The sequence below is a fragment of the Herpailurus yagouaroundi genome, unplaced genomic scaffold (genome assembly GCF_014898765.1).
Source record: "Herpailurus yagouaroundi ecotype Mexico unplaced genomic scaffold, PumYag 60341, whole genome shotgun sequence".
Taxonomy (NCBI): Eukaryota; Metazoa; Chordata; class Mammalia; order Carnivora; family Felidae; genus Herpailurus; species Herpailurus yagouaroundi.
The window spans coordinates 1,452-10,721 of NW_024415377.1; the positions used below are offsets into that span (position 1 = coordinate 1,452).

The 9,270-nt window shown below is 46.7% G+C and overlaps 2 non-coding genes across 2 annotated transcripts; both read left to right on the forward strand.

Annotated features, from left to right (window-relative positions):
- The first annotated feature begins 4,043 nt into the window (after window positions 1-4,043).
- TRNAG-GCC (transfer RNA glycine (anticodon GCC)) lies at window positions 4,044-4,114 on the forward strand. Its single transcript has one exon. It is a non-coding gene; the product is annotated as a tRNA-Gly (tRNA).
- A 387-nt stretch (window positions 4,115-4,501) lies between these two features.
- TRNAM-CAU (transfer RNA methionine (anticodon CAU)) lies at window positions 4,502-4,573 on the forward strand. The gene has a single exon. It is a non-coding gene; the product is annotated as a tRNA-Met (tRNA).
- The last annotated feature ends 4,697 nt before the right edge of the window (window positions 4,574-9,270 follow it).

Consider the following 9,270-nt stretch of genomic DNA (forward strand, 5'->3'; position numbering starts at 1 on the left):
CAGAAAATTCCATGTTGACTGGTCAAAGATTATATTCTTGGGGAGTGAAACTTGCGCTTAGGTTAGGGATTATTAAGTCTTGGTCTCCTGACTCGGGGCTTTAAACTAAGTGATGCCAAAAAACCCAAAAACCCCAAAAAACTAAGTGATGCCATTTGGGGCCTCGTGGTGGTGGTGGTTTTTCAAACAATGTAATTGGCTCTTATATTAAGTGATTCATAAATTGGACAGCATGTCACCCAGCAAGTAGAGGGGGCTCTGAGGAGGTGGACAAAATGGGAGGCTTTTACAGGAAGGAGGGGGTGGGGCAAGTAAGTTATTGACAAAAGAAAAGATTGTTTCTGGCAAGGTCACTTTCCCTTAGGGGGCAAGGCAGAGGGACCTGTCCTTTTACTTTGTCCTTTACAAATGACCTCCTTTTGCTTTGCAGGCTGGTGATGGAGATGACCTCACCGGTGCTGTCCAGAAAATTCCTGACTGACTGGGTAAGATGGTTTTTCCATTTCAACAGGATACTTTGAAGAGAGCTGATACTGTTTATTGATAGATTCGACACGGCCTGTAAGAGAGAGGAGTGACACATCATTCGTTTCCAGATACCCTTTTCTCACGTCTGTGGGAGTCATGGGGAGGGGGAACAGAACGGCCACGTCAAAATATGCCACTTTGACACACTGATATTTTTAAATCAAAGGTACCTGAGGACCAGGTAGTACAAAAAGGTCTCTCTGAATCTGCGTCTCTCCCCGTAAACAGGAGACAAGTCCCCCGTGTGACAGGTGCCATCCTGGTACCAGAAGAGCGGAAGGCATCCTTATCACCAGAAACGGAATTTAGGGCTGTAAGAAAACCACGGCTGAAGGATAGCAGAATAATCCATCCCAAAATAAAATGATTTTTTTTTTTTTTTTGAGAAAAAGCAGACCCAGAAGCTCTAAAAGCAGAGAAGATATCCTTTTGTCGAGGCAATTTACATTTATAACAGAAATCTCCATTTGGAGATTCGTCGTAAGGGGACTCGTCGTCGATACGATACGAGTCGCCGTAAGGGCAACTCCCTGTCTGCACCTGGAAGAGAAAGGTGACACTAAATCACCAGAAACTCGGTGGGGAAGGCACCAGATTAAATCTGGACAACCACCTTCCTGTGGGTTTCCTAGTCCCCTCCTGTAACTGCCCCTCTCCTACCCTGACGCCCACATCTTTGTTTTTAGCGGAAGATGGTGTTTAAGGGGGTGGCCCCGGGCCATTCCGGGGAGTTTTCCGGGGACGGTCTCTCCCACGTATGCATAAGGTACACCTGTTGTGAAACGTGTTTGTTCTTCTCTTGTTCATCTCTTTTATGTGGGGGCTGGTCCTCAGCCACGAGCAATGAAGGGTAGAGGGAAGGTTATTTTTCCCTACGGAGGAAAGACCCCTACACAGTCTTCATCAATAGGGAAGATGAATACGTAATAATTAGTAATTAATACAATTATTATTAATAAATATTATATGCTGATATATAATATAATTAATACAATAATTAATAATGTGACATGCTTGCTAACTTTGTCTGGTCAGTGATTCACAAATTTATTGTTTCTTTGCCTGAAAGGCATAAAAGCTGCCTGCTTTGGTCACTTATTTGAGTCTTGTATCTTTATGGTCTTATATTTTATATATTTAATTTATCTTACAATTTTATGTATAAAATTAACTTTTTTGCCTTCGGTGCCTCTGTCTTATGTCAATCTAATTATGAGGGCAGCTAGGGGGCGCCTGGGTGGCGCAGTCGGTTAAGCGTCCGACTTCAGCCAGGTCACGATCTCGCACTCCGTGAGTTCGAGCCCCGCGTCAGGCTCTGGGCTGATGGCTCAGAGCCTGGAGCCTGTTTCCGATTCTGTGTCTCCCTCTCTCTCTGCCCCTCGCCCGTTCATGCTCTGTCTCTCTCTGTCCCAAAAATAAATAAAACGTTGAAAAAAAATTAAAAAAAAAAATAAATTAAAAAAAAAAATAATAATTATGAGGGCAGCTAAAGAGCCGGGGAAGTACGGAGGGAAATGTACCCCCACCTACACCTGGCTTGTGCTGGTAGGAGACACAGGAGCCTCTTTCACTTCAGTGGAAGTTCTTGCTTTCAAGGTGACCAGGTCAACATGAATATGTGCCCATTTGGACCAAAGACAGTATAGCCAGGGGTGATGAGGGAGCACGAGGCAAGCTGAGGGTGATGAAGTTTTGGGGTGATGGGGGGTTCATGGCGTGCAGAGCCGATGGCCGAGAAAGAATTCTTGAAGACCTCTTTGGTGCAAAGAGGTGATTTGATTACAGCGCGGGGACAGGACCTGCTGGCAGGGAGGGCTGCACTGGAGCGGTAGGGGGCTGACCCCTTTATGGAGCCGGGGGAAGAGTCCAGAGGGAGTTTCCAAAGAGACTTTCACAAGCTCAAGACTTACTGGAGGCCCAGCTACGGTCCAGCTAAGGTTGCTTCTCCCTCTGGCAAAGCATTAACATAAGACAGCAGGGACTTCCCGGACCTCAGGCTATTGATGGGGTTGCCTTTTTCTCGTAAACTGGTGGAGACTCTTATCAGTTTAACCGTTTGGTTTTTTGTCCTTTCCTGTTTTGGGGTAGCCTGGAGTGTCCAGGGACTGTCACACAGATCCCACCTTGAGGGTGGGGGTGCCCGGAGGCTGCACTGTACCCTCAGGTTGCCCCGCGCTCCCTCATCAAGGGCAAAATCCAGGGCCGCTCTTCCTGCCCCCGTGGGTCTCTTGCATGATTTTAAGGAATTCAGGTTTATCTATACCCGGTTACAAATATCTCTTTGCCCCTTGCCCCCAGCCCAAGCTGAGGCCCTGAGCAGAAACCTGGAGAGGGTAGGGGTGGAAATGAATGTCTGAGCAGTATGTTCCCAAAGAAGGACCCCCTTCCAGGTAAAAGAGAGCTCATCCTAGGCCCAATACCTGAACTCAATCGCAAGTGCATGTGAGTGTGCACAGCCCTCCAGGGAGAATGTTCACATGTTTCACGGCGTTCCTACAGGGGTCTGTGACTGTAGACTGTAAGGAAAGATGGTCAGGAACAGTAACCCAGGGCTCTTAACACAAAGGTGTGTTTACCTTGCGTAGTTGGGCCCTTAAGTTCGTACTTGGAGTTAGCCGAATCTCCCAGAAAAAGAAAAAAAAGCTGCAGGAAAATCTGCTTCAGAGGAGAGCTTCGGCACACCCGTCTGTGTCACGTGATTCTGATCCTATTTTGCAACTCTGTGACCGTCGGGGACTGGTAGCAGTAGAAAACAAGTCGCGTCTGTGGACACGGGATGGGTTCTGTCTGGTGACGGGACATTTTCCTTCTCCCCAGTCCGCTCCCCCTGCCCACTCCCACCGCCGAAAAGCCGGTTTTGACCCCGCCGACACATTCGGGTCACATTCGGGTCACTGTTCCTCACCTGTAAATGGCATCCCTTCTTTGACTTCTCTGAACGGGTAGTAACCCCTCATCAGTTATCTCAGGAAGGAGCTAAATGAAATCTTAAAAAAAAAAAAAAAAACCTTTCAAAAATTTTATATTCGTATGACAGTTATGATTTCACCTGGTCTTTTTGTTTATTTTTCGGTTTTTGGAAATTACGTTTCATTGACACCTCTGTGCCCTAGACACTGAAGGGGTTTCTATGGCAACCGAAGGACGCCTAAGCCCCGCGTTGCTTTTCTCCGTGGCGGCCAGCAGAGGGCGCCACCGGGCCATCCCCACCGCCTTCCGGGAGGCCCACCGCGCTGCCCGCACCGCCTGCCGGGGGCGCGACCTCGCTGCCCCCACCGCGTCCCGAGGGTCCCACCCAGTGGCCGGAGGTCCCACCGCTCCGCCCCCGCCCGGCCGGCCTCCCGGTCGCGGAACTTGCAACGAAAGTGAGGTTTTCCTGAAAAGAGGGGAAGAAGGGGCATCACCGGGTTCTAGTCAATAAGAGCAGAACACGAGCCAAGGGAAAGAAATGCACGGTTGTCGGTGTTGCGGCGCCGCGGCCATTTCTAGCGCTGGCGGTCGCTTTTCGTTACCGGGCATTGGTGGTTCAGTGGTAGAATTCTCGCCTGCCACGCGGGAGGCCCGGGTTCGATTCCCGGCCAATGCAAGGGGACCTCACGGTTGTTTTTACCTCTTGGATCCTTTCTAATTATTTTTTAATCGCTCCCGTGCGTGCAAACGTAGGATGCCTCCCACGCTGGAATTTGGGGGGCTACTCGTACAGGGTGGGACTGTGAGGTGCAGACTCGCTCCCGCTCAGATCAGCGGGGCAGGCGGGGCGCGACTGTTTTCCCGGCGGAATCATGAAATGTTTTGCATTCAGAATATTTGGGGTCAGTGCACCCTGGGCTCATTGTCCTTTCGGAAGCATGAATAATGAATGAGTTTGAAAGGAAAAAACACAATTATCTCAAAAACAAAATACAAAAGCTGGTGGCAGCCTTTGGAGGAAAATACAGTAAAAGACCTTCCTAAAGCTTTTTGTGTCGTGCCGAGCAGAGTGGCGCAGCGGAAGCGTGCTGGGCCCATAACCCAGAGGTCGATGGATCGAAACCATCCTCTGCTAGCTGGCGTGTTTTTATTAAAAAAAAAAAAAAACCCCACGAAAAGCAGAGAACATAATTCCCCACCATCTCTAATGAAAGCTTTGGCAGGGGAATAATTTTGGAGACGAAAATAATCTACAAATCACAAAGTTTCTAATTAAGCAATGTCAGGTGCCCCAGGTCAGAGAGGAGAGAATTCATTTTAACCATCATCTGTAAGGTCGCATATCTACCGACTACCATGTGGTAAGACCACAAGACTTTAGGTTTCGATTTCAAAAGAACCGTAAAGAGCTATTTTCAGTTTTGGAGATTCAGTTAAGGACAGTTTGGGGTATTTAAAATGACAACTGTCCCAACAATCTCTCCCCCACTGTTTTCCTCCTCAGCACGTGGCATGCCGTGTATTTTATAGTATATGTTTTCTCCCTCCTGGGATCTAAGTGCACAAGAATGGAGATTTTTGTCTGTTTTGGTGATTTGGTGAATATGTGAAAAGCTACCATTTCTAATACACCAAACACCAATATGTGACGTTTTTCTTCACCTTCTCTTACCTTTTTAAAAAATTATGGAATACGAAAATGACCACACAAAATCGATCTATTATTTAACATTGTGGTATGTTCACTAGAAATCTCTTTTATATTTAAGGGGAGGGGGGGAAGCCCACACAAAACCGAAGCACTCTAACTTCACCTCAATCCTACTATCCTCTTACTCTGGGCAAGGCTACATGAATTTGATGTGCATCTCTCCCATTTTTTAAAAATAAATAATCTTTATTTGCAAAGAGTCTGGGGACGACTCATATGAAGGCTTTTATTTAAATAGCACAATGCTTATTTTTAAAAGATCAATCTGGTAAAACACCCAAAAAGGTGTGGCTGTTGCTGCTGGGATGAATGGTGGATGGGACTCAAGCCTTCTGATTCCTCAAAGTGCTGGTCTTCAATCGTCGTCTTCACTGGATGGCTTTTAAGGCAGATTACAGAGATTTCCAAACTGCAGAATTTCCTTGTGTGGAGCCAGATTCTTCTTGTGGAGCTGAGTGTCCATTTGATGAGCTTTGGGGGAAGACAAGAGACTGGGACCAGCTCACTTTTTCCCACCTTCCTTTCCACATTCATCACCCGGAATCATGTGCATTTTATTAATGTCTACAACTGACAGTCTATCAAGTTGTTAAATAGCCTAATCATTCAAAGGCAATCGAAGATGCACCCTCCAGCGGCCACATGACCTGGAGGCTGCCACAGTGCGCCACTGAAAGGCCACCCTGGTGTCCCCTTCATCCACTTCCAGGTAGCTGGTAATTTATTCTGACAGCTCATAATAATTTTATTAATATTCCCCTTTCCCTTTTTACTTCTCCATGTCAACATTGCATTCGCAGGCCTGCTTTTATCAGGAGGTACCAATTAGTGGAATACCAGCACCTAGACTTTAAGAAACATACCCTTTTTGGTGCGGGAGAGAGAAAGCCCCTTCTTTGCTACAGAGAGGGATGGATCCTGTAAGACTTCATCAACGGACCTGGCCACCAACGTTTCTGATGAAAGATTTTCAAAGACGTGGACTTCAAATCGTTCCTATGACCTGTGAAAGTAACATTTAAATTCTAAGTCTGCCAATGATTGTCTTTTTAACTATGTGCTGCCCCGGTAATAAGATGCAAGATCGAATCTCCTTGTCGCCCCAAGACCTTTCCCTTTGTGGTATTTCTTTGTTTGATCAGAAGACAATTTGGTTCTTATTTCTCCCATAGGCATGAAGGTAAAGTAAAATGAAAACATAAAGTAAAAGCAGTGACTCACTAGATAGTTGAATTAAACGGAATGTGAGAGTCTGTGTCTCACTTCAATGAACAGCAGGAAGTAAGGGACTAAACGAGAAAGACGAGCTCGGTTCAGGGGAACAAGGGTGGGCCCTTTATGGAAGGGATTCACACTAGGAAGGGGAGAGGTGGAGCTCCGGTTCGGATTCCCGGTGGCGCCTTCAGTCCTTCCCTTTCATTCCTCATAAGACAGGAGAGGCGGGGACAGTCACTAAAGAAAAGACTGGACCAAAGAAAAGTAGATACAGGAGAATATATCACAATAAGACAAACATAACATAATCCAATATGATATGGGTTTATTGAACCAGGTAACTATCAAATCCGCAATACATAACTCCACCTTTCACCGCTTTTATTTCATTGCTGGTAGCAAGCTTAAAGAATTAAAAAATCTGTTAGCTTTTTATCCATTTATTTAATCGGCAGAGAGCAGCCGTTGAAAGCCTGCAGTGTGCAAGACCCTGTGCTCTGCCCACACCTTCCAGGTGAGGAATGGATTCTTTTCTGTGAAGGATATAAGAAGCTGGGGAGATCTGGGAACTGGATCCGGGCTTTGGTGGCAGGGGATGTATAAGGGACAGCTTGTCATGGGCACAGGAATCTCTGCTAATGCCCAGAGATCTCCAACTGTGAGCTTAAGGGTTGTGAGCTTTAAGACGTTTTTTTTGTTTCACGCACACCATGTTACGCATTTTTTATTAGTTGCCCGTATGGAAATTTTAGAATATTCCATATTCAAATGCATCTCATATCCTCTTGAAATTTGGAGAGACTCGCTGTCCAGGGCTCGCAGCCCCTGCAGGGCAACAAGTAGGTGAAATCTACCGCATAGGCCTCACGTTCTTCAGGTCTCTGAAGTTCCCGCTGGTCCCCTTCATGGGCAGATGCTAGCTGGCATTATAGCATCCACAAGAGAACAGCGAAATGTGCCATTAAAACCGGGAAAATGACATTTGGTATGGAAAGTCCATGTGCTTCAAGAAAAAGAGCAAAGAGGGGCCGCTGGGCGGCTCAGTCGGTGAAGGGTCCAACTTCGGCTCAGGTCACGATCTCGCGGTCCGTGAGTTCGAGCCCCGCGCCAGGCTCTGTGCCCACAGCTCAGAGCCTGGAGCCTGCTTTGGATTCTGTGTCTCCCTCTCTCTCTCTGCTCCTCCCCTGTTCATGCTCTCTCTCTGTCTCAAAAATAAATAAACATTTAAAAAAGAAGAAAAAGAGCGAAGACTGTTTTTTTGTGCAGATGAGGCGTGGTTTCTAATATCCAGCCAGTTTGGCTCTTACGGGCTGGGCCTTTGTGAGCGTCTAATTTGAAACCCCCGACGTAGGGAACAGCACAGCTGTCTTGTTAGCGGCACTGTAAGCTAAGTATAGATGTTTTATGAAAGACAATTTGGACTGGAAGATTGACAGCAAAGCATGGAAAATGGCTTTATGTGCTGTTATGGATTAAATTGCGTTCTCTCAAACCCCAGTGTGACTGTATTTGGACACACAGCCTTTAAGAGGTAATTAAGGTTAGATGAAGTCATAAGGAAGGTCCTGATCCAATAGGACTGAGGTTCTTACAGGAAGAAGGAGAGACACCAGAGGTGTGCAAACACAGAAAAAAGCCCACACGAGGACACAGGTGTAAGCAGAGGGAAGCTAACCCTGCTCACACCTTGATCTTGGACTCATAGCCTCCAGAACCCTGAGAAAATAAATATGTGTTGCTTAAACCACACAATAAATGGTATTTTGTTGTGGCAACACCAGAAGACTATTGCAAGCATTTTAGTAGAATGTTGGGACTTAATTAGGCAGTAGAAGTATCCATGGAGGAGCACGAGACAGAAATATCTAGAAAGAAAAGGTCTACCTGCAAAGAGGGGAGGAGTCAGACTTTGGGGGAAACACAGATTTAAAAGCGCGGAGGGACCTGCAAAATTGGGGTTACCAAGTCTATACTGGCCCCTTCATGGTGGAAAAAGTGCAACTTACTTACACGTAATCATATTCCTAAATCCTGACATGCCTTCAAAGAGCAGCCAGGAAAATCAGGGGTTTGAGGGTTCTGTCCGGTGTTTAGGTTCACAGGAAACAAAGCGCTTGTTACTTGGGGGACCAGAAATAGCGCAGGACCCTACAACTCTTATTTCTTTAAAACTTATTTTAGGGTGCAGAGTATTTTGCTTTTTGTTGTTTTGTGTTTTTCTCTTGACAGGTTTAACCAGACGGCAATACTCTCCACGACTTTGTATCATGCGCACGAGTGACTGTCAAGGAAACTCATCAAATCCAGCGGGTAAAGAGACAAACAATAACTCTACCTACCCTCCAAATTGGTTGTCCTCGGGAAGCCTTAGATCCGTGCCTCCGCTTTTTTGCCACAAGGTGGCAGAAGAGGACAAGGAAGCCTAATGCGCCACCCTAAGGCCTCCAAGGATGGAGACAAAAAACCAGTCTCGGAAAGAGCAAAGAAAAAAAAGGAGATGAAAATGATGTCCACGAGTTCAGGAACGTGGTAAAATTAGGGAGCTCCTCCCCAGGAAGTAGCGTAGCTTATCGGCGGGCTCTGCAGGCAACCAAGGATTAATGCCGGGGGCCCCACTGATAAAATAACTAAAGGCGAAATTTCGGCTGCCGGAGCAGAGGACAAGGCCACCTTCCAAAGGGCGCCTAAGAAACCACACTAAAGTTAAAGGACAATGAGCTTAAATGCTTACCCAACCGCTCTTGCGGGGAGTTTAGCCTCCTACTGCTCTTCCCCGCTCTTTCCCAGTCCGAACCCAGCCCCAAACACTTCTGAAGGAAAGGAGACAAAATAAGCCAGCTGCTTTCTCGGAAAATGTAGGTGGCTCTGAAAAGAGCCTTTGGGTTGGATCGTGTCTCCCAGCACTC